Here is a 24,790-nt window from a genome sequence, read left to right on the forward strand (position 1 = left end):
GCCTTGAACTCAGATAAGATGAAGTAGAACTTGAATTACCTTTATTTTTATCAACTATCGTAGGAACAGGTCATAGTCTGATCTCTTGATTAAAGGTCATACGAAACTATACAATGTTGATTTCAGCTTTTTGTGTCTGATTACTTGGAAATTCTATTAACCCGCGCTACCGCAATGTCTGTGACACTAAAATATATTGTGGTCTGTCACTAAGTTTTCAATCAACATGCGCACACACCTTAGTTGCTCCATGACATTCCTTGTCACTCTGTACGCGCTTGCTGCTTTCATCTCCCTCTGCGCGTGTTATTTATTTGTGTCACAACACCGTTAGCAACAAGTGTATCAAGTCCAAATGTAATGACACAAATCAGCGAAGACTCAAAATGGGTCAACGATTGGCACATGCGACACAGAGTTGCAATAGCTGTATTTGTGTCTGTACGTTTGTCACTCGTCTATGCGCATGCAACACTGTCACATTGCCACATTTAGTTTAGATTAGATTGAGTTTGCGCTGCAATTCTGAACGGTTGACCAAACAAGTTTTCGGCCATTGCGCCACTTTACAATTAAATGCATATATATCTATGTATAAATATATATGTATTTGTGGCAAAATAATTGAAGTCTTGGCGTTAAGCAGCCACAACAGTGGCAGCTTGAAAATGGGTTAACACAGAGTCATCAGTTGGTTAATAAATTTTTCCATGCCAACTATATTAGCTTGTCAACGATTGGCAACAACAAATGTAGTCAGTCGCAATCGCTTGTTGCTATTGCTGGCTTTGTGGCAGCTTTGTGCTCCAATTTCCGCAAAACCGTAAAACGAAATGTCGCCTTTACAAACACGCTATTGAGTTGTCAATACTTTTTTATTGCGATTTTTCCACTTCTGCTTCTTCTTCAACTTTTTCTCTTAGTTTGAAGCAATTAAGTAGAGCATAAAACGCTTGCCAACTACAACTGACAGCTTAATTTTATTATGTGTGTCTTTTTTTCTTTCTTATTTTTGTTTTTGTTTTTTTATTCAATTTTATTATAAGTTTAATTTTTATGTTGATTGCAACATTTATGTTTATGGCGTTAAGTTTGGCGCGTTGTACGCTTTGGTGTTGAAGTTGCTTTATTTCGCACAACATAACAATGCAACGCTGCTTTGGCGAATTGCGCACGCGCTCAACGCCATAAATGTGCGCCGCCGCTGCTGTGTCTATTTGATGCCAGTCGACAGCGTGCCAATCAGCCATTGTGCAATAATAAAGTGATTACTTTGGATTATTCAACCAAATTCGCTGTGCATGATAATTACTTTTTGTAGCCAGGTGTTAGAAGACAAGACAATTGATTTGAAAAAGAAAAAATAAATAAAAAACAAAAAACAAAACGGAAAAATTCATAAATATAAAATATAAATATATACCAAAGTGATTAGGGTGACGAGTAAAGTTCAAATCCGGATGTTTGTCTTTCCGTCTGTCCGGCCGTACAAAGATGGGCGGAATCGGACCACTGCCACGCCCACAAAATGGCGATAACCAAAAACACATAAAGAGTTATAACTAAGCCATAAATAAAGTTATGAAAATAAAATTTGGAACATAGTATGGCATAAGGGAGGGACACATTTGAATGTAATTTTTTTGGAAAAGTGGGCGTGACCCCGCCCCCAAATAGGTTTTTTGTATATATCTTGCAAACCAATAAAGCTATATAAACCAAACTTTCTTCAGTCGTTTCTTTTAGCCGTTTCCTTATACAGTCCAAAAATGAAAGAAATCGGATAATAACCACGCCCACCTCCCATATAAAGGTTAGGTTGAAAATGACTAAAAGTGCATTAACTCACTAACGAGAAACGTCAGAAACACCAAATTTTACATAAGAAATGGCAGAAGGAAGCTGCACTGAGATTTTTTTACAAATGGAAAATGGGCGTGGCGTCGCCCACTTATGGGTCGAAAACCATATCTCAGGAACTACTCGACCGATTTCAATGAAATTCGGTATATAACACTTTCTTGACACCCTGATGACCCTGGAATATGGGCGAAATCGGTTCACAATTACGCCTACTTCCCATAGAACTCAATTTTGAATCCTTCTGATTCGTTCACTTTATAATGTATACATAAGGAACCGATAAAGATAGCGAAATAAAACTTTACACAAATACTGTATTTGAGCTGTGACATCACTTGTGGAAAAATTGTCAAAATCGAACCATGACTTTTCAAGGCCCCTGATATCAAACATGAAGAACTCAGTGCCTAAGGGTAATTTTTCACCGAAAATATTGCGAGAGTATAAAATGTTCGGTTGCACCCGAACTTAGCCTTTCCTTACTTGTAATATATAAAAAATATTTTTTTTTTATTTTATTACTTTTTCGAGCTTTCTACTCATTTTTTATAGAATAATATTTAATTTCTATTTCTGCTTCGATTGATTACACAACAGCGTATCATTTAAAACTAGCCTCTGAATGCCTTTGGTAACACTTTCTACTTCTTTTTCACTAATTTCGTGTTTGGTATTTGCCTGACTCCTTAATAGAAATCACTGCACCTTTATGGCACTGCTTGAGGTTTGCCGTGAAATTCTAGTCTCGCTTAGTTAGTGACGTCGAAGTGTCAAGAGTGGCGCTTTGTGCCATACAACTAAATTCAACAAGTAAGGAAGGGCTAAGTTCGGGTGTAACCGAACATTTTATACTCTCGCAATTTATTTATTTAAGTTTATTTATATTATATAATACACAATTTGACCCACATATTCGTATAAAATCCATTGAAAGTTGGAAACCATAATATTAGGTTAGAAGCACCGAGGTCCTCGTGTTCGATATATGGGGCCTTAAAAACCTATGGTCCGATTTCGGCGATTTTTAGAATGGGACTGCCACACTATTAACATAGTATTTGTGCAAAGTTCTGCATCAATATCTTTACTAGTGCTTACTTTATATATTGTAAAGTAAACGATTCAGATTGTCTTCAAAGTTCTGGTATAACATATCATTGGGATGTAAGGAAACTTGTAATAGTTTCAAGTTTCATTGAAATCGGTCGAGTAGTTTTTGACCCATAAGTAGGCGACGCCACGCCCATTTTCCATTTTGTAAAAAAATCTGAGTGCAGCTTTCATCTGCCATTTCTTATGTGTAATTTAGTGTTTCTGACGTTTTTCGTTAGTGAGTTAACCCACTTTTTGTAATTTTCAACCTAACTTTTGTATAGGAGGTGGGCGTGGTTATGATCCGATTTCTTTCATTTTTGGACTGTATTAGTAAGTGGCTAAAAAAACGACTGCATAAAGTTTGGTTTATATAGCTCTATTGGTTTGCGAGATATGTACAAAAAACTTAGTAGGGAGCGGGGCCACGCCCACTTCCCCAAAAAAATTACATCCAAATATGCCCCTTCATAGTGCGATCCTTCATACCAAATTTTATTTCCATATCTTTATTTATGGCTTAGTTATGGCACTTTATGTGTTTTCGGTTTTCGCCATTTTGTGGGCGTGGCAGTGGTCCGATTTTGCTCAACCTTCCTATGGTGCCAAGAAATAAGTGTGCCAAGTTTCATCAAGATATCTTAATTTTTACTCAAGTTACAGCGTGCACAGACGGACGGACGGACAGACAGACATTCGGATTTGAACTCCACTCTTCACCCTGATCACTTTGGTATATATAACCCTATATTTAACTCGTTTAGTTTTGGGTGTTACAAACAACCGTTATGTGAACAAAACTATAATACTCTCTTTTGCAACATTTGTTGCGAGAGTATAAAAAACATCCGGGTCTATTTATTAAATTTCCGTCTAGAAAAAATCATTGTTAGTACTTTAGTAAATCTCAGTCTTCAGCAAATTCAAAATATGACTTCATGGAGGTGCATAGATTTCTCGACTCGAGTGCAAAGCACCTAATATACAGAAACCTTTAGAATGGAGGGGCCATTGTAATATGGTTCGATTGAAGTACCAGTCAAAGAAATAATTGGGTTTCGAATTTTTTAATCACCTTTAGATACTCATTGTTGATCTAAAATGAGCTTACTGTGAATATTATCAGGTCTTATCCGATGGTTTCTTCGCTAACGCTTTACAGCCTCAGTCACAGGTTAAAACACAATTTTTCTCAGAGACCCACGCTGCAAAGTTATTAGATAAAGAACAAGCTGTTGCCCAATATCCTCCAGCTTCTCCGCGTTGGACCAGTGGTCGCCGTAATAATAGGAGTCTTTACTGAACACTGGCCGATGGGCCCACATTCCGTGAGGCTAAATATGCTGACAGATGCAAATTGTCAAAGTTGCATGGAAGAAGAAGTGATTGAGACATCGAGACACTTTCTCCTTCATTGTCCAGCTTTCGCTAAACTGCCGCTGCAACATTTTCTCAGGACGAACCTCGGAGAACAAGTTGAACTGTCCCCATTCCAAATCAGTAGTCTGTACAATTTAATAAAAGCCTTAAAGCGCTTTGTCGTCTCTTGAATGAATGTCTCGGGCATACTACATAAAGTCTGAGGAGTTTACGGCCTGGCTCTAGCTGTCCAAGTGGGATCTCATGTTGCACCGGGATCAGCCCCATATCCTTAGTTCGGAGAACTCTATATTTTAATTCGAGACCCCTGTATAACTTTCAGTATTTAAAGAAATTAGGTCAGACTCTAAAAACTCAAGTATTCAAACATATACTCAAAAGGAGAGATTAGGGTTTGTGATACTCATAATTTTGTTCGTTGAATAAAGTAATTCTATATCGATATAATCATGTTTTCGAGGTGTCGTAATCAGGACAAGTATAACAGTGGGCGTAAAAACAATTTACAGGAGTTGGAGTGAATGTTACCGATCGTAAGCACTCAAAATCATTTAAGCTTGTTGAGCTGGCTTTCGAGAGAGGTATTACATTTGAAATTCATCGAAATTTTGAAACTAAGTGCACCTTAGTTGTAAAGGGTGATTTTTTAAGAGCTTGATAACTTTTTTTAAAAAAAAAACGCATAAAATTTCATCACAAAATCAAAATCTCATCGGTTCTTTATTTGAAACGTTAGATTGGTTCATGACATTTACTTTTTGAAGATAATTTCATTTAAATGTTGACCGCGGCTGCGTCTTAGGTGGTCCATTCGGAAAGTCCAATTTTGGGCAACTTTTTCGAGCATTTCGGCCGGAATAGCCCGAATTTCTTCGGAAATGTTGTCTTCCAAAGCTGGAATAGTTGCTGGCTTATTTCTGTAGACTTTAGACTTGACGTAGCCCCACAAAAAATAGTCTAAAGGCGTTAAATCGCATGATCTTGGTGGCCAACTTACGGGTCCATTTCTTGAGATGAATTGTTCTCCGAAGTTTTCCCTCAAAATGGCCATAGAAACGCGAGCTGTGTGGCATGTAGCGCCATCTTGTTGAAACCACATGTCAACCAAGTTCAGTTCTTCCATTTTTGGCAACAAAAAGTTTGTTAGCATCGAACGATAGCGATCGCCATTCACCGTAACGTTGCGTCCAACAGCATCTTTGAAAAAATACGGTCCAATGATTCCACCAGCGTACAAACCACACCAAACAGTGCATTTTTCGGGATGCATGGGCAGTTCTTGAACGGCTTCTGGTTGCTCTTCACCCCAAATGCGGCAATTTTGCTTATTTACGTAGCCATTCAACCAGAAATGAGCCTCATCGCTGAACAAAATTTGTCGATAAAAAAGCGGATTTCACATTTCGAACCGAACACTGATTTTGGTAATAAAATTCAATGATTTGCAAGCGTTGCTCGTTAGTAAGTCTATTCATGATGAAATGTCAAAGCATACTGAGCATCTTTCTCTTTGACACCATGTCTGAAATCCCACGTGATCTGTCAAATACTAATGCATGAAAATCCTAACCTCAAAAAAATCACCCGTTAGTAACACTCATAGAGGTCATGATGTTTACTGAGTATTTAACTCACGGAATAGACTTCAGTAAAATGTTCGAGGGTTATTTCTCAGGTAATTGATCAAATTCAGATAATAGTTTGTGTATTTATGATGTTTTAAGAATATTTTTTGGATGTTATGGTTATATGGAGATAGGAGAATGTTTTCTTTTCAATATTCCAGTTTCTTCTTTAATCAATTTCAATAGTCAACTTCGTTTAAATTAGTTTAAGAAAGAAAATATACATGGATTACTCAAAAATTAAAGTTGTGAAATCTAATTAATTGAAAGTTACCGTTATTATTTTCAAGTTCAACACTTTTACTAGCTCGCAAACAACATAATCATAATCCGCGTGCATTCGATCATTTGTGGAAAGAAAGAGTTTCAAATTACATGGCAAATGAAAGATAAATGCAAACGATAAGAATGCAATTTACAAAGAAAGCGCAATAAAAAAATATACTAAACCGAAAAGGAAAAAATGAGAAGTCACCGGGAAAAGTGAAATAATTGATGGAATGTGAGCGCAATGAAGTCAGTCAGTCAGTTAAGCGGTGAACTATTGAGCCAGTAAACTCGCTCGAGCGGTGGCGACAAAAGGCAACGTTTTAAGTATGAGTTTGCACTAACGGTAAAACAAGCGCACTCACTAAGCTGGCAGTGCGAAGAAAGCAATAAAAATTCACTTATTTAATGTGCAGCAACTAATTAAATGAAATGAAAGTGTAGACAGACAGCTGTAGTGAATAATGGCAGTAAATTGTAAAAATATAAATACAAAATTAAATCATTGAGGTACGAATGTACGAGTATGTGGTGACGGCGGTGGTGGCGCTTGCACACAATAACTTCGCTTTTTTTAACATGTTTGTAGTCGTTTTTTGTGACTTAGTTAAAAGTTGTTATTCAATTTATTTATTTTTATTCGCTTGTTTACTTATTAATTTTCTAAATTATTTTAATTGAACACAGCGTGCGGTCGTATATGATAATGCAAAGGGGTTCATTTCACTTTGGTATTTTTCAAATTGACTCAAATTGATAGCGACGATGACTGATTGTTTCCATTGGATAGGGAACTTTTAGTTTGCAAATGGTGGTTGAGCGCTTGTACTGAAATAAATTGAAGTTATGTTTATCAGATTTGCAACATCGGAAAACAGTAATAACGTTGTAAAGAAAACATGTAGCGCGATTTACTTACAAACAATCACTTTGAAAGTCTTTTGTGCACTTCTTTGCCTTTATTGTTATGTGAGTAATAAACGGTATTTCGGTTAATCTTTTAAATATGTCTTCTTCAATCGTTCGAATCGAACTACTTCTTCAAGATATTCAGTCGATTCGCAATATTTCGCCATAGTATGTTCTCTCTTGTCGCCAACTCTTATTTGGTATCATTTGGTCTAACCTATCCTTATAAAGTTGGTACAACTGTTAGTAATAGTTCATATTTCTTTATCTATATTGTCAACTGAGTTTAGTATTACTCATATGTCGTCGGCCCTTTCGAAACATGAGTTATCTTTGTACGAGTATTTGGGAAAACATATGTTTCTCTCAGAAAAACATGTAATCGAGATAGCTATCTAGCAATAAATGTTGAGATATTTCTATCTTCCAGCCAGCCGATTATATATATTATTAATAAGGGTAATAGGAAGATATTGAAGTGTCAGCTAGCTGTTCAGACATCCACATCCGATTTGAATCAGGCAGCTAAGTTCTTTAGACCACTGACGTTGTCATTATCGATTGTATGAAAACATACTATTATATACCGTTTAGAAACATGATTTGCTTTCAAATAACTCTGTAAGGTCCCTTAAATTTCCATCGAACTGGTAGTCTACGTCTTTTTCAAGAGCCACATGAGTTTTGTGAGGATATCATAGTTTTTAGTGAGAAATGCTTGATATGCGAGTTATAGGGGTCACTAATCAAGCTATCAGGAGTCGAATCGAAAGATCCAATTAGAAATAGTATACTTGCTTATGGCATAATTTCTAAACTCGTGGCTACCAGGAACGCTCACTTTCATATTGTCTTCGTAGAAGCATTAGTTTGCTTACTAACATTTATGCTGTCAGATGCTGAATACTTCAGGAGCTATAGCTGAAGCTTATGCCATTTCTGTTGGTTCCCCGGAATATTAATCTGTGATTTAATCTGTTTATAACCGTTCGTTCTAATCCTAGAAATTTATATTTTTTGTTCCAAGATAGGATAACTTAGAAGTATTTTACTAAGGTTGAAAAAAGGACGAGGCAATAGAAGGCTCAACTTTTATTCGAAGCATAATAGTCGTACATTAACATTTTACGTGTCAAAATTATTTCTCCTTTTCACTTTAGCTCTTTTTTTTCATTATTTTTCTCTTTTTCACTCTCATCGTTCGATCGATGCAGTTATATAAGAGTTGCATTCACAATCTAAGGTAAAGTACTGTACTAGAAGAGTCTATCAAGGTTTTTCTATATACGAGGTGTGTTAAAAAAATAACGGGAATTTTAAATTTCAAGGGTTTTCGAGAGCCCAATTGTTAAATATTTGTTTGTTGATAGCATAGTTTGTTGTCTATAGCATCCGCTAAATTTAGACGTATTTTAATGAGCTTGACAATTTTCGTTCGTTAAATCTCACACCTCGTTGTTTGTTTGTGAATTCTTGGCCAAAAACAATACTGTACGATACCCCAGCCGCAATATTCGCCAGACATTACGACCTTTGGGTTTTTCTTATTTTCAAAATTACAAAGAACCTTAAAGGGCTGTCCTTTCCAAGTCCAAGCTTATGAGAAATCGCTGAAAGAGCCAAAGGCTATTCCAAAAATCGAGTTTGAGATGTGATTCGGTGATTCAAAGTAGCGGTGTCATAAGTGGTTAATATGGACGAATGGGGACTATTTTGAAGGCGACAAGATGATTGTATATTTTTTTTAACAAAGAAAAAAAAAACAAAAATTCCCTTTTTTTTAACATATATATATATATATTTGGCGTAGGAACCGCTTTAAGCGATTATAGCCGAATCCACCAGAGCGCGCCACTCATTCCTCCTTTTTGCTTTTTGGCGCCAACTGGAAACACCAAGTGAAGCCAGGTCACTTTGCACTTGGTCTTTCCACCGGAGTGGAGGTCGTCCTCTTCCGCGGCTTCCTCCAGCGGGTACTGCATCGAATACTTTCAGAGCTGGAGTGTTTTCTTCCATCCGTACAACATGACCTAGCCAGCGTAGCCGCTGTCTTTTTATTCGCTGAACTATGTCAATGTCGTCGTATAAATCGTACAGCTCATCGTTCCATCGTCTGCGGTATTCGCCGTTGCCAATGTTTAGAGGACCATAAATCTTGCGCAAAACCTTTCTCTCGAAAACCCCAAGAGTCGTCTCATCGGATGTTGTCATCGTCCACGCTTCAGCGCCATACATCAGGACGGGAATAATGAGCGACTTATAGAGTTTGATTTTGGTTCGTCGAGAGAGGACTTTACTTTTCAATTGCCTACTCAGTCCAAAGTAGCACCTGTTGGCAAGAGTGATTCTGCGTTGGATTTCAAGGCTGACATTGTTGGTGTTGTTAATGCTGGTTCCCAGATAAACGAAATTATCTACAACTTCAAAGTTATGACTGTCAACAGTGACGTGGGAGCCAAGACGCGAGTGCGCTGACTGTTTGTTTGATGACAGGAGATATTTCGTCTTGTCCTCATTCACCACCAGACCCATACGCTTCGCTTCTTTATCTAGTCTGGAAAACGCAGAACAAACGGCGCGGTTGTTGCTTCCGATGATATCAATATCATCGGCATACGCCAGGAGCTGTACACTCTTGTAGAAGATTGTACCCTCTCTATTTAGTTCTGCAGCTCGTATTATTTTTTCCAGCAATAGATTGAAGAAGTCGCACGATAGTGAGTCACCCTGTCTGAAGCCTCGTTTGGTATCGAACGGCTCGGAGAGGTCCTTCCCGATCCTGACGGAGCTTTTGGTGTTGCTCAACGTCAGCTTACATAGCCGTATTAGTTTTGCAGGGATACCAAATTCAGACATCGCGGCATAAAGGCAGCTCCTTTTCGTGCTATCGAAGGCAGCTTTAAAATCGATAAAAAGATGGTGGGTATCGATTCTTCTCTCTCGGGTCTTTTCCAAGATTTGGCGCATGGTGAATATCTGGACCATTGTAGATTTTCCAGGTCTAAAGCCACACTGATAAGGTCCAATCAGTTCGTTGACGGTGGGCTTTTTACATAGTATATAAAAGCAAAAAAAAGTTAAATAGTTTCATAACCTCTACTAAGGTTATTCGTTTGCACGACTAAGCTTAAGATCACATTAGTAAGCTATTGTGGTAGTCTGACTTCGTATCCTTCTCGAGTATAAATAATACATATACACTCATACCCATGAAACCATTGTCTGTATGTATCTCAACTACAACAGCTTACAGCAGCTGATGCCATGCTAAAAGCCTCTTTTATCATTCATGAATTCAGGCATAGCTACTATGTTAAGCTAACCTGAGCTTCTGCATATATTTACATCAAATATTTTTGTTCAGATGGGTATATCCTACTATAGGAAGAACTTAAAAAGTCAATACTTACGTACTAAAGCATAAACAAGTCACGATTTATGCATTAAACGAATATATTCTGAAAAAATTTGAAAATTCTGCACACCTCTTTGCTGACGCTACAAGAGACTAGTTATCTACTACCCATACAAATTTAATTTTTTTAAAGTAATTTCATAAAAAATTAATTAAAATGTTGAAATCAAAATAGTCCCAAAAAATTATTTTAATTTTTATTTTAATTTTTTTTGCAACATGAAAAACATATAAATTACTGCCTTTAATGAAAATCACAAAAAAAGTATCGAAAAGAGTTTGTGAAAAGACAAAACAAGCCAACAACTTCGCGACAGGATGTCGTTGCTTTTGCCACATATTGTAGCGTATGCGAGGACTATGTAAATAAGTTTGTATGTGCCACATATGCCCCAAGGTACAGCGCACAGCAGCCACCACTTGGACCTGCCATATGGGCGCCCAAACGCTGTTTATTCCTTAAACGGTCGACTTTACACCAAGGAAAATATGTTTTGGTGTCTCGGCGCGTTACATCCAGCAGCGCAACAATGGCAACAACAAATATGATGAATGACCTGTTATTTATGTTGCACTGTATTACATTGTGTTGTGGTGTGTTCACCGGTTGTTATGTGCTCTCTGTTTGTTGGTTGTTTGGCACTGCTTGGTTACTTTGTTGTTCATGCAACAAGAGGAAGTGGAAAAAATCCTACAAAAATATTGAAACTTTGTTGCGAGCAATTTTCCTCTGTCCATGAAGAATCACGATTTTCACTTCAATCGCGGCAGTAGTCCATGCATAAAAGCTTCGTTATTACTTTTTGAATTCGTGTTTTCTGTTTTGTTTTCTAGTGTAACTGACGTTCCACACATGATGGATGGGCTGTTTGACATTGTTGTTGGCCGGTAGGAGATTAAACATGGACTCACACTAGAGTCAATAAAGTCAAATGCTTCAAAAAAATTGTGCTGTCTTTTGTGCACAGGAAGATCAGAAGTGTTGGAATTAGGGTGGAAAATGGTACAGCTTTCTTGATTGACGCAAAATCCTGAGTATTCACCCTTTTAAAGGAAATTACATGTAGAATTTTCAGTGCTAAAGATTTTACTTATCGAATTTTTAGAAGTTCTGACTGATATTCACCATTTTAGAGGAATGTATAGTATGTATTTATGTAATTGGCGTAGAAACTGTTAGCCGAATCTTCTATTTTCCTTTGGCGCCGGTGGAAATGACAAGTGAACCCAAGTCGCTCTCCACTTGATCTTTCCAACAGAGTGGAGGACTTCATCCCCATCTGCTTCCACCGGCGGGTACTGCATCGAACACTTTCAAAGCTGGGGTATTTTCGTCCATTCGGACAACATGACCTTGGACTATGTCTATGTCGCTGTTGTCAACGGGAATAATAAACGACTTGCAGAGTTTGGAGTTGATTTGTCGTGAGAGGAATAGACATGAATAATATTCAGTACTAAATATAGATAAGTTATTTCTTGGATAATTAGAAAGAATAGTCTTCTCGTCGGATTTCGTCATTTCCATGATTTTGTTTATGGAATCTGGTTAGAAATTCGCTAAAAAAATGTATGAATGTTTCTTAAGAATCGATATTTAGGATCTTTTTAATTCAGATGCGCATTTTAAACAATTGCCAAGAGAAGGATCGGCTGAGATAGCTACTGCCTAAGCTATACCAAAAGATCGCGTGCGTTATGTCCTGAATGACGTATTGGATTTACTCACTCAGTCGACGAAACATAGCTGACAATGGGCATACTGAAACAGTGGCCTTCACCGGGACAACCAGCTCCGATATAGATGAAGACTGGACCGAATTATGGGAACGATAATATGTGGAATTCCGAAAAGAGATTTGGCGCAAATATAATTGCTCTTCCGCCATAACAACACAACGTCTATCCATTCCTTCGAGTTCTCGGTCGTCGAATTGGTCAAAGGGAGCATTCACTATATTCTCTAGATTGGACTCCGGGAGACTCCTTTTTATTTTTAGAGCTGAAAAAGACTATTCTGACTGAAATCGTATGCTTTCCATAATTAGCCAACGGGCCTATCCTTGTAGATCCTTGTATTTAATATTGATCATTCACAATGAAAAAAGTTCCGCGAACTTTGAACTCATCTCAACCGTTCCGAAATCTGAAAGCTCAGCATGCAGTGGATCGCTGGAGTCAGGTGGATTGGACGTGTGACTCTCATTCTATTAGTCGCAGGTTCGTTTTTGGTAATTTTTCGAATTAAAACTCTTAGAAATTGATTTAGTTTCAACGTCATCCACAAATAAATTAGAGGCTTCTTACAATTTTTGTAATTTTCCATTTGTAGATTACGACATACAAAATATATACTTACATTCATACAATTATAAATATACCAATTATTCGCGTCAAACTTTTTTTTTTGTTAATTCCACGTCACTCTCGCACCCAAAGTTCAGTGAACCTATTAACTTTTGCAAAAATTGCACAACTATTTTTTCCGTTACACCCACACGCCGCGGCACAACACTTTTGCACGCTTTCAAGTGACAGAAAAGTGCATTTGGCAACAAAGTGGTTGGCTGACATTTGCGCATTCCATCAAATTTGGCACGCACGCATTGCAATGCAATGCCATGCCATGCGATGCAATGCGATGTTATGTGATGTGATGTGATGCTCGAAAGTTAGCTGCAAGCGCGCACCCAGAGTGACATACAAACAAACAAGCATGCAAATGAATAACTCTTGGGTGCAGACAAAGGTGAAACCGAGCATAAATTGAAGATGTTGCCAAGAAGTTTTGCAAACAAATTTGCGCACCTGTTGTCGGCGGAGGCGTGCAAATATGTAATCAACATTTTTTTCGGACGAAGTTGTGTAATTTAGTCTACATTTTAATGAAAAGTTGGAATACGTTTTTTACGTTTTTTATTTGGGCTTAATATGTATATTTTTAGGAGTTTCTCAACTCAAGTTATACAAATTATCCATATAGAGTTCGTGAAGAGACCATATTATATTTAAAGTGAATATTAAAAAATCCTGTAAGTCAATCCTGTAAGTCTTCCTTAAAGAGATAATAAACCGCTAAGGTCCACGAAATCACTAATCGCTTGTCATATATACATGATTCCAAATCATAAGCTACCTATTAATGAATACACTGGAGATTATTGCACGTTTTATATTTAAAGAGGAAGGTAATAAGCAAAGTAAATTCTTTCATTATATCAGAGCCTTACATCGATTAGTTAGAACGAATACTGAAGAATTAGGATTTATAACAAGTTGAAAGGCCAACTCTCAGAACAATCTAAAATGTTGAAGTTTGTTGACTACGTGATGACTGCTATTACAAAATCTAAAATAGCGCTGAGGAAAATTAAAAACTCAGATCACTAGCAGCCGTGGATCGGTCTGAGCGGAGAACACAAAACTTCAGAGGTTGCATCTATTTTTCACGAAGTTACTCTTGTTGAACATCCTAAGAGCAGACAGGTTCCTGTCCACTTGGTATTTCCATTGGCTACGTGAGCACCATTGATTTCATTGCCCCGCTCGCGTTGTTCCAAAATTATTGCGGAGAAAAGTAAAGAAGTACTTTATCTTCTCGTTGTCATCGTACATGTTTCTATGCCGTACAATAGGATGGAAATGAAGAGAGAGAGCGTAATTTTTATTTTTCGAGAGAGGGATCTGCTTCTCAATTGCCTACCGATCACAAAGTAGCACCTATTGGGAAAAGTTATTCTGGTCTTGATCCCCAGACGAGAGTTCCGAGATAACCAAAGTCATTAACTTTTTGAAATGTATCGGTACCAACAGTTTCCAAGACGAGAGCAATTTTTGTGTGTAGTCTCCAGATACTCTGTCCTAACTTCGTTCACCACAAGAACAATGTCTTTCGCCTCTCTTTCTAGGCTGAAAAAAGCTGCGACTGAGGGCTCTGTTAGTAAGGCGTATGACGTCTTTCAGTAATGGCCGCTTATTCAAAAAAAGATAATCACTACCTTTATGAACTATCTCCATTTAACTGATTAAAAGCTACTATGAGCAACGATCTTGAATTGTTTCATACTGACAACCCTATGCTCTATGTACAATTTATGACCATATTATATTATATTAAAAATCTCTATAACTGTCCCTCAAATCTTTTTTGGTCTGAAACTTTTTTCAATACCATCCAAACCATCATAACAGTTCGTTTCCTAAACCTATCGTTAGATTATAACGAGGAACTAACCTGAAATTCTAATATTTTTCAAGAGTGGTGCTTCACCTTATTAATATATATTTAAGGAAGAAAAGGGAGAAGAAATGAAGATTGTATGTTCTTCTAAACACTGTCTGACTACCTGAAAGCTCGGAATATTCAAGAAAGTAATTTCAAGTTGTTGAGGAACGATCCTTAACTACAATCGCTTTTCACTAAACTTTCTCAATTAACATGGTGGTATCGGTAAAGTGCCTAGGTGGTACACACGGCTTTGGGCTTTTGGGACCAGTAATATAACACAAGATATTACTTAATTTACTATACGTTTTTTTTTATTTTCCCCGATTAATTTTAATCGCTCCCAAGTGTATATAATGCTATAAATCAATTAGAATATAAACTATAGTGGCAAGCAGATGAGCATGAAAGCTACAATCTACAATATAAATCTCTTCTTTGATAAAAAAATGTGCAATACATTTGGAATCTTTTTTTGTTGCGCTTTCGTTGTCTCTGGTGACTCGTTTGCGGCTGATTGTGCACTATAACTCTTATTGTTGTAATTGCTTTTGCTTCTCTTGTAATTTCACTATCCTCGCTTTTAGCGCTTTTGATTTTTAATAGCATTTTAATTTTTGCCATTTGCGGTGGCAAAATGTTGTATTAAAAGGACAACACCAATTAAAATAAAGTAGACCATTTTATATTTATACAAACTTGATTTATCTGATAACAAAGCTGGGCGCATCATCGGCTGCATTGAAGTGACTAAGCAACTCACTCACTGATTGACTGAGTGCGCGAGCGAATGTGTGATGGGCTAATCATAAGAGCTTATTTAGTGGTAGGAGTACAATAAGTATCAAAAGAAAGTATACACTAAACGCTTAATATAATAAATCCCAGATTCTCGAATCAAATATCTAACAGGTTAAACATTTTTTTTTAAATATAATGCATATACTATTATATAAGAAAAAAATAAAAAAATTATAAGAGCTGCAGAGCTAAACCGAGAAGGTACAATCTTCTACAAAAGTGTACAGCTCCTGGCGTACGCCGATGATATTGATATCATCGGAAGCAATAACGGCGCCGTTTGTTCTGCTTTTTCCCGCATAGATAAGGAGGCGAAGCGAATGGGTCTGGAGGTGAATGAGGACAAGACAAAATATCTCCTGTCATCAAGCAAACAGTCGGCGCATTCGCGTCTTGGCTCCCACGTCACTGTTGACAGTCATAACTTCGAGGTCGTAGATAATTTCGTATACCTGGGAACCAGTATCAACAACACCAACAATGTCAGCTTCGAAATCCAGCGCAGAATCACTCTTGCCAACAGGTGCTACTTTGGACTGAGTAGGCATTTGAACAGTAAAGTCCTCTCTCGACGAACCAAAATCAAACTCTACAAGTCGCTTATCATTCCCGTCCTGCTTTATGGTGCAGAAGCTTGGACGATGTCAGCATCAGATGAGACGACACTAACATTGGCAACGGCGAATACCGCAGACGATGGAACGATGAACTGTACGAGTTATACGACGACATTGACATAGTTCAGAGAATAAAAAGACAGCGGCTACGCTGGCTAGGTCATGTTGTCCGAATGGACGAAAACACTCCAGCCCTGAAAGTGTTCGATGCAGTACCCGCCGGAGGAAGCCGAGGAAGGGGAAGGCCTCCACTCCGTTGGAGGGACCAGGTGGAGAGCGACCTGGTTACACTTGGGATCTCCAACTGGCGCCGAACTGCGAAGGAGAGAGAGAGGTGGCGCACTATCGTCGATTCGGCTATAACCGGCTAAACGGTTGCAACGCCAATCACATACATACTATTTTTGTATTTGTAAAGTAACCACGATACTAGAAACTTGAGCAGAAAGTACAACTGTTTTAAGCCTCCATTTGAGTTTAGACCAAATACTTTACAAGATGGTAGTCTCAAGTATGGTCAACGGTTCTTTAGATTGTGAGGCTTGTCAGTTGTGCTTTCGAAGGAACTGTGGGATGATATAATATACATCTGATAAGTCTAAAATATCTCCTGTCAGCTAACAAACATTGGAACCAGTCCAATAACAATGTCAGCCTTGGAATTCAATGCAGAATCACTCTTCAACAGGTGCTACTATGGACTGAGTAGAGAATTGAAAAGTAAAGTCCTCTCCCGACGAACAAAAACCAAACCCTACAAGTCCCTTATCATCCCCGTCCTGCTTTATGGTGCAGAAGTATGGACGATGTCAACATCCGAGTTGAGAGTTTTTGAGAGAAACGTTTTGCGGAAGACTTATGGTCCTTTGAGTTATTCGACGACATTGGCATAGTTCAGCGAAAAAAACAGCGGCTGCGTTGGCTAGGTCATGTTGTTCGAATGGACAAAAGCATCCAGCTTTGAAAGTGTTCGATGCAGTACCTGCTGGTGGAAGTCGAGGAAGACCTCCATTCCGTTGGAAAGACCAGGTGGAGAAGGACCTGGCTGCACTTGGGATTTCCAATTGCAGAAGGAATGGCGCGCTGTTGTAAACTCGGCTATAACCACATAAGCGATGTCTATGCCACTTAAGAAGAAAAAGTCCCCACGAACCCCTTATCATCCCCGTCCTGTTGTAATGTCAACATCCGAGTGGAGAGTTTTTGGGAGAAAGGTTTTGCGGAAGATGTATGGTCCTTTGAACATTGCCAACTGCGCATACGATGTAATGATGATTTATTTGACGATATTGGTAAGTGCAGCGAATAAAAAGACAGCGGCTGCGAAGGTCATGTTGTTCCAACTTTGAAAGTTTCGATACAGTAACAGAAGAAGTCTTTTGTGGAATGATTATGTATCTTTTTATAAGTGTCCAATATTCTTGGTGTCCCCGTCCTCGTCGTATCTGATAATATCTTCAAAGTTTGCTTAAAATGAAAAATACCGATTTATGACCATATGAAAGAACCAAATTACCAACTTTGAAGAGTACATCTCTTCCTCGACATTGAACTCTGGAGTGCTGTCAGATCTTTCTTAGAATGGTACTTATTTGAAATTAATATGTGAGTATGTTTCTATTAATTTGAAAAGATGAGTCCACCATTAAGTCAGGGCTTCACTTACTTGCTTGCTCCCAACTATCGACGCGCTTGGTTCGATCTGCTCTGTTGCTCGGTCGCCACTCTCCATTCGACATCTGTGCAATGTGCGGCGTCGCGAAACGTCTCGAAACGGTGGCAACATCGCATAGGCCCCATACATTATCAGCTATGTTGCACATTTTTCTTCAAGCTCCACGCTTTGTTTGTTTATTTTGTTGTTTCATTTTTCTGGTTTGCCATTAATTTTCATTTTTTTCTTTCTTACATCAATGTGTTTTGTTTTTGTTGTTTGTTTGTTGCATGGTCTATAAATTTCGCATTTATTCTGCTTGTCGCTTTGACTTGCCTCAGCCGTGCGCCACTTGTACACTGGTTTGTCCCCCCAAACAAGCAAAGCGTGCAGCCAAGCGGCACAGCTACACATATGAAAATCGCGGCAGACATACATGGACTGGTGTTTTTTTGTTGTTATTTTTTAAATTTTTTTCTTTTTGTTTTTTCCTTTCTATGTGCTTCCCATTTCGTTGTTATCTTGCGCCCATCGCTTCAAAGCGTACGGTTAGTAGTTTCACATAGCGCTGTTGCTTGATTGCCGCGTTGGGTCTACATACACAGCACCTCATCCTTCGTTTAGCGCCCTATCTACGCTTAGCGTCACTGCGCGCTGACTGCCGACGCAATCATTTTCATTTGGCCCCAACAAACGCCATTTGCTTGGTCTATCGCCGTTCTATAAATAAAAATCGTCTTTTTGTCATGCATTTCCAATGTCTTGTCTGTCTTCAGCGTCGCAATGTCTTTCGTGCCTTTGCTTTATTACCTGCTCAAGCTGGCTACAGTCGCCTCGACTTTTTTCTGCAAGTTTTTCTTACTTAGTTGTCGCATATGTCATTATTGTTGTAGTTGTTGCAACTTTGTTGTTGTTGCTGCTGTTTTTCTATTTCCCTTCTTATTTTGTTGTTGTTCAATTTCTTTTGCATTGTATTTCAATTTTATTATAGTTTTGCGCTCAGTCTTCGCATTGTCATCTTCATTGCCTACCAGTTGTTGTTGCCACAATTCTGCTAAAGTAGTGATTCTTCTTCGTCTTCTCGCTGGTGACGCTCCTTTAAAATTCGCTTCGTTGTATATGTCCCAGTAACCGGTCTTTTGTGCGAATCCATTGATTCTGACTGCACTCGCCTGCTCATTGAGACAATGTTGTTGTTAGCCTTCTTCTCTGCATTGTTGTCGGTGTTGTTGCTATTTTCATCTATAGATAAGTTTACAATTTATTCGCAATTCAATTAAAAGATAGTCAAGTTATTTTGTGGCAGTTGTAAACTTGTATCATAGCATTGCTGTGTTGTAGATCCTTTTTATTTTTGTTGTATCATGTACGGGCTTGTTAATTTCCTCCATTGGTGGGGTGTGTTTGTCTGTCTGTTTGATTGATTGGGGGAACCTTAAGTTTGTTGATTATAGAAGTTTTCGTTTTCCTATTTTTTTGTTTGATTTCATAAATGATAACTCGTTCTTGATCGAGTTGACAGAAACTCCTTGCAAAGATAAGATCAGTTCAAGTCAGTAGCGCTTAGTCTCTAATATGCTGCCTTACAAACTTTTGTTGGGAACCTCACTTTGTGAACTTTAGACACTCTGTGAAGTTTTAGGTCCCTTCTTGATGTACTCTAACCTATAGTCGGTGAGGGACTGACTAAAATTATGGAGGAACTACTCTTTCAACTCAGATTCCTAAGAATTAAGGACTTTCGTTCTCCTGGAGTATGGGTATAGTTTTGAACGTCAAAAGCTGTCCCTATATGATTCGTTTACCCCTATGTGTAAACGCCTTGGGATATTTCAACCAATATCCTCAAAAAGACCAGATAACATCATTTAATTGTAGTTTAAGGATATATAACTTAATTATTTTATTTCCTTTTATATAATCAAACTATCATTTATCTAAACCACTAATTGTGACGTTTTTTCCGTCTTTTCAGATCTCAATTGCTATGGTAAGTTCCATCTGCTAAATATAATTTTTAGCTTGATAAATTTGAATAACAACAAATTTGAATAACAACAAGTTTGAATTTTACAACTCTCTCTGTCGATTTTTAAACCGAACAAATCATTCGTACATCTGTTTTCGCTCTGTATTAAATCTAACTAACTAAGTTAGACTGCAGAGAATCTCACTTAGACAACTTCGATTATCTTTTGTGGCACCCAAATACTAATAACAGATCGAAATAACCTCACGATTCCACAAAGTGCTTCGACTCTATTACAAAGTTCTTAAGTCGACTTATGTGGATCCAGTTGGTTGGGTTCGCCGAAGGCGTGCCTACCGAAGGATTTTTACCTTAGTCTACCGAATGCTGGACATTGAAGGAGAAAGTGCTTGGATGATTTCTCTTCACTTTCCTCCATCTCACCGCATAAGTACCTATTCGGCAATGCCCAGTAAGCACACCAATGTTTGCGGAGACATGAGACAGCAGCTGGAAGGACTATTTTCGGTCCACTGCGGGGCAGAAAGATCTCGCAAATGCGCAGGTGCTGGTTGTTGTTTAGCCGTAGACGAGCTAACGCGAAGTCATTGTGTCCAGCGGTCTACCGCGAGAGGACTACGCACTACGCTTCCGTTCCACTCCGCTGTACACTTTCGTGCCAGTTGGTCCGCTCTGCGGTACCCACGAATCCGCGGTGATCGGGTACCTATACAAGTCAGATTACAAAGTAGTTCGTAGCTACTCATAAAAATGTTAGACTCTCCTCAACTATCCTGGTGCGTTCTGTCGTGGAATCCAAGGCCAGTACTGCCGTTCAGCTGTCGGAGTGGAGGCCGCATTTTAGAGCGAACTTGATGGCAGCCACCTGAAAAGACCCTGCAATGGTCTGGTAGCCCAAAGTTGGAGTTGATTTAGAGCTTCCGATAGAAGTCTGTTCAATTTAGAACAAGATTTTCGATGATGGTGGGTCTAATTTAGACTCTAAACATCATAGTCAATCGATTTCTTATGGAACTTCAGATACTAAAAATTTTAAAATAGTTACATTTTCAATAAAAGAAGTCTACACCGATCGCTACCTTGAACAACGCTAAACACTTTCGGAGGCCATCAAACCACCAAATTCCAATGTAAAGAGTACTAACTGGAAAAGTAAGCAATTCTTTCAAATCGATCTTACTTCGTCTGCAAATAAATCTGTATGTATGTTTGTATTGGTTGGGCAACGGCTTTCCTTTGCCTTTCGATTAGCTAAGAAAATATTTACACTTAAATTAACCATCGATTATTTTTACCACTTGACAGTTTGACATGTTTTCAAATTGTTTTGGCACATTGCCTGGCCAACAAGTCATTCAAACACACACTAATATAAATTCTGGCAGACAAGTACCATTGAGCATAGTATGCATGTGTCTGTATGCGGCATAGATCGGCACTATTTTTAGTGACAGCTCGCTGGAATAATAAATACTTCGATTGCGATCGCCTAAAGTAGACACTCTAAGATACTAGAACCTGTCTATATGCAGATATGTGTGTGTGTGGATGCTGATATTCGGCGCTGAGGCTGTGCTCTGATTACAAATTGTAAAATTATCTCAAGTGTTTAGTGCCAATCAGATACTCATACATATACTAATGTAGGTTCTTTTATATTCAAATACTAGAGTTAAAGGTAAAATAATAGTGTCACTTACATTGATCTTTGTCACTGCTATCTAATTTCTTCCACACTATTTTTGTATATTCTTTACTTCGAATCATCTGAAATGTGTTTGGATTTGTTGATATTTCTCATTAATCATCTTTTGTATAAATTTAGGAGATTTATATGTTTTAGTTGCCCTTCTTATTGAAGAACTAACCCGCCTTTGGACAGCTAAATGAAGGAACCCATAATGTCTCAGTTGACTCTAAATAAATACACCTACAGAGTTCCTTCATTACTTTCCCAGAGACGACGCCTAGTTTTTACGTAAGTTGGATTGGATGGATTTAGACCTCAATAAGGTTCTGATAAGCTTTAATCATTAGTTATTACCCGCTTCCTGTGGTACTATCATATCATAATCATATTTCCTTTTTCGATATAATATTTACCAAGTAATTCGTATTTTGCAAATAATTCCCCACATGTCATGTATAGTCCAGCATCTCGAGTATATCGAAAATCTTACTTTGATCAGCTTCAATCGCTTCAATTTCATTATACTCTCGCAAAATGTGGCACAGAGAGTATAATGGTATTTCCTTTTTAGAGAACTACTCGGCTCGAGATATCTCTACTTAAACTTCGGAGCGCTTCCATTTGAGGAATCTTTCGTTATCCTTAACTGTAAGTTTTAGGCGCTTTTTTTCTTCTTCCAACGTCAGCTGCCTGATCTTTGCCTATCTTTTCCAGTACAAAGACTGCCTACTGGTATCAGTTTTTCCTCAATTGATTTTGGGATATCTTCCTTTTTTGGTTTTGGTGGTTGTCTCCTGTAGCTACCATTGTACTTTGGTTCATGCTCTTGGCACTATTGGAGGTGGATGCTTCCACGTTGGGTTGTCAGTGGTTGGTTCCCGCTGCTGGCACTACTGGTGTACGGCTGCTACATCTGGTAGTACTCTTAATCGTCTCCTGGCTGGAGGCGAGTAGTTTGTCATCATTGGATAACGTTATTAGATTCCAATATCATATTTGTTCCTGTAATCTTAGCGTTAGGCGTCAAATTGTGCTGTGTTGTTTCTGGTTCATTAAATTTTTGGTATGCCAGAAGGGTTTGGCTACTCGTCCGCACAGCCGGTATGTGTAGAGTATGCATTTTAATATCTACGACCTCGCTCGGGCATTGGAGAGGACTGTTCGCTATCAGCTATTCGTTACCGCTCGCTGAACATTCAGCCATCAGTACAGGTATCTCAACACCTCGGCTTGGAGTGGTGTTGGTGTGGGTGTCCTCACACTTCCACGCCAGGAAATGGGCATAAACCGATTCATTCACATCACCATTTTGGGGAATTATGAGGTGTCCCTCATGAGTAGTAGAGTAGTGTGCGTTCACATTTGGCATGCGTCCATTACTATTACTTAAGCCCTTTCGCCACGGTAAGGCGACCAATGTTGAAGGAGAACTTTTGTAAAAAAATGAATATGTACCGTTATTCATAGGTCTTACCGACTACATATACGATAAAAAGTATAGTAATCGTTGTCATTGGGATGCCAAGTTAATATTTTATATCCAAATTATAAAGTGGCACTATTATGTGGTCCATAACCGTACCTAGTTTCTTATGCGCAAAACTAAGTATTTGCTACTTATTTACGAATTTATATTTAACCAATTTGTATATTGAGCTCATTGTGTGGCAGAAATTTTGTGTTAATTGGCCATTGGCGCAGCGAGCGGTCCAGAGTCTAGTTTCTTATATGTAGATATCTGTGTAAGTCTGCTACCATATAACTATAGATTTTTTAATGCTTAAGTGATAATTATGTACAAACATATAGGAGTATATATAGACATACATATGTTTTCTCAAATACTACTTGTACTTGTATAATATTCTACAAATATGTACATACATACAAATATACTTCCGCTCGCGTCGCGCTGCTGCACGTTTCAAAAATACACATTTTAGCGCTTGTTAAGTTTTTCTAAATTTGGCACTTTAATTACGAATGAATGATGTGAGTGTGTGCCACCATGCCCCTTCACTGCGGTTGTGCCTCCCTTCGCGCTTACATTGTGCTGTATAGCACATTTAATTTCATTTTCCATTTTTATGCGTCTTTTTCTCCGATTCTTTTCATTTTCAATTCTATACTGTCATATTTGGTGTGTTCTCCCCCCATTTATGGCGCAGGCAAATCACGTGTTTTGGCGTTGAAAAGACACTCTTAAAACTACATATATGTTACATAGTTACACATATTCTTATAAGACTATCGAGTCTTCTTCAAAGAAACCAAAAAAAAATCAACTCCAATATATTGAAAGCATTTATCTTCAATTAATTTAGTAACCACTTGATGCCGTAGTATGCGGAGCATAAATTATTGCTATCATAGTAGTCTCTTCAGCTTTTCAGCTCTTCAACAATACACAGCTGATCTTCTTCACCGCTGGCTCTATGTGTTTGAAAGCGCTTTTGGCTCTGCACAAATGTGTTTGGTATGAAAAAAATTCCATATGTTGCTTTATAGCATTTACTCTGTGTTTTTCATACATAAGAATCTTTACCGATTTCGAAAAAACCTTTAGCTTGACCTCCACCAAAACACGCATAAATTTTTAATATGAACTTATGGAACATTTATGAAATACTGCTGAAGGTTGCAACGACTAAGTTCGCAAGTTTTGGGGATTCTTCAGGAAGATTTATTTATAGACAGTTCTATTATCAGAGTAGATGGAGAAATATGTAAGGTGTGATACAATCTTTCGAGATTAAATAATTCCTTCAAGATTGGATATTTTAGAAGAAATATACTCCATTTTTAGAGGCTCTTAATTAAGATTAATATATTTATTATTATAGATATACTCATTTGAGGTTTTGAATATGTAGGTAGATATGCAAGCAAAAATAGATGTATAGTATAGTAAAAAAGCTAAGCCATCTAGGTTAAGTTAGGTCAAAGGGTTGATCTCCGCAACTGCAGAGAGTCTCACTTAGATAGATTCGACTGTCCTTTGTGACACCGGATACTCCTGATGAATCACTAATATTTACTATTATGATTCAACAAAGCGCTTGAACTCTAATATATAGTTCTTAAGTCGGCTAAAGTCGATCCTAGTCACTTCCTAAGTCTGGCGAATATTGGACATTGAAGGAGGAAGTACTTGGATGATTCCTCTTCGCCATCATCCAAACAGCTTTAGCAACTAGCGTCTGGATTGATCTCTAACCTGACCGCATGTGTGCCTATTGTACAATTATCAGTAATGTTATGG

General features: G+C 38.1%; 1 protein-coding gene across 3 annotated transcripts in view; it reads left to right on the plus strand.

Moving 5' to 3' along the window:
- Positions 1 to 24,790, plus strand: part of LOC105219268 (GTPase-activating protein CdGAPr) — a 179,135-nt gene that overhangs the window by 62,382 nt on the left and 91,963 nt on the right. For all 3 annotated transcript variants that reach the window (XM_054228247.1, XM_054228245.1, XM_054228246.1), the window contains exon 4: positions 19,824 to 19,838. The gene's annotated coding sequence lies outside the window, so the exon portion shown is untranslated. The remainder of the gene's footprint in view (positions 1 to 19,823; positions 19,839 to 24,790) is intronic.

Source organism: Zeugodacus cucurbitae, chromosome 3 (assembly GCF_028554725.1).
Source record: "Zeugodacus cucurbitae isolate PBARC_wt_2022May chromosome 3, idZeuCucr1.2, whole genome shotgun sequence".
Lineage (NCBI taxonomy): Eukaryota > Metazoa > Arthropoda > Insecta > Diptera > Tephritidae > Zeugodacus > Zeugodacus cucurbitae.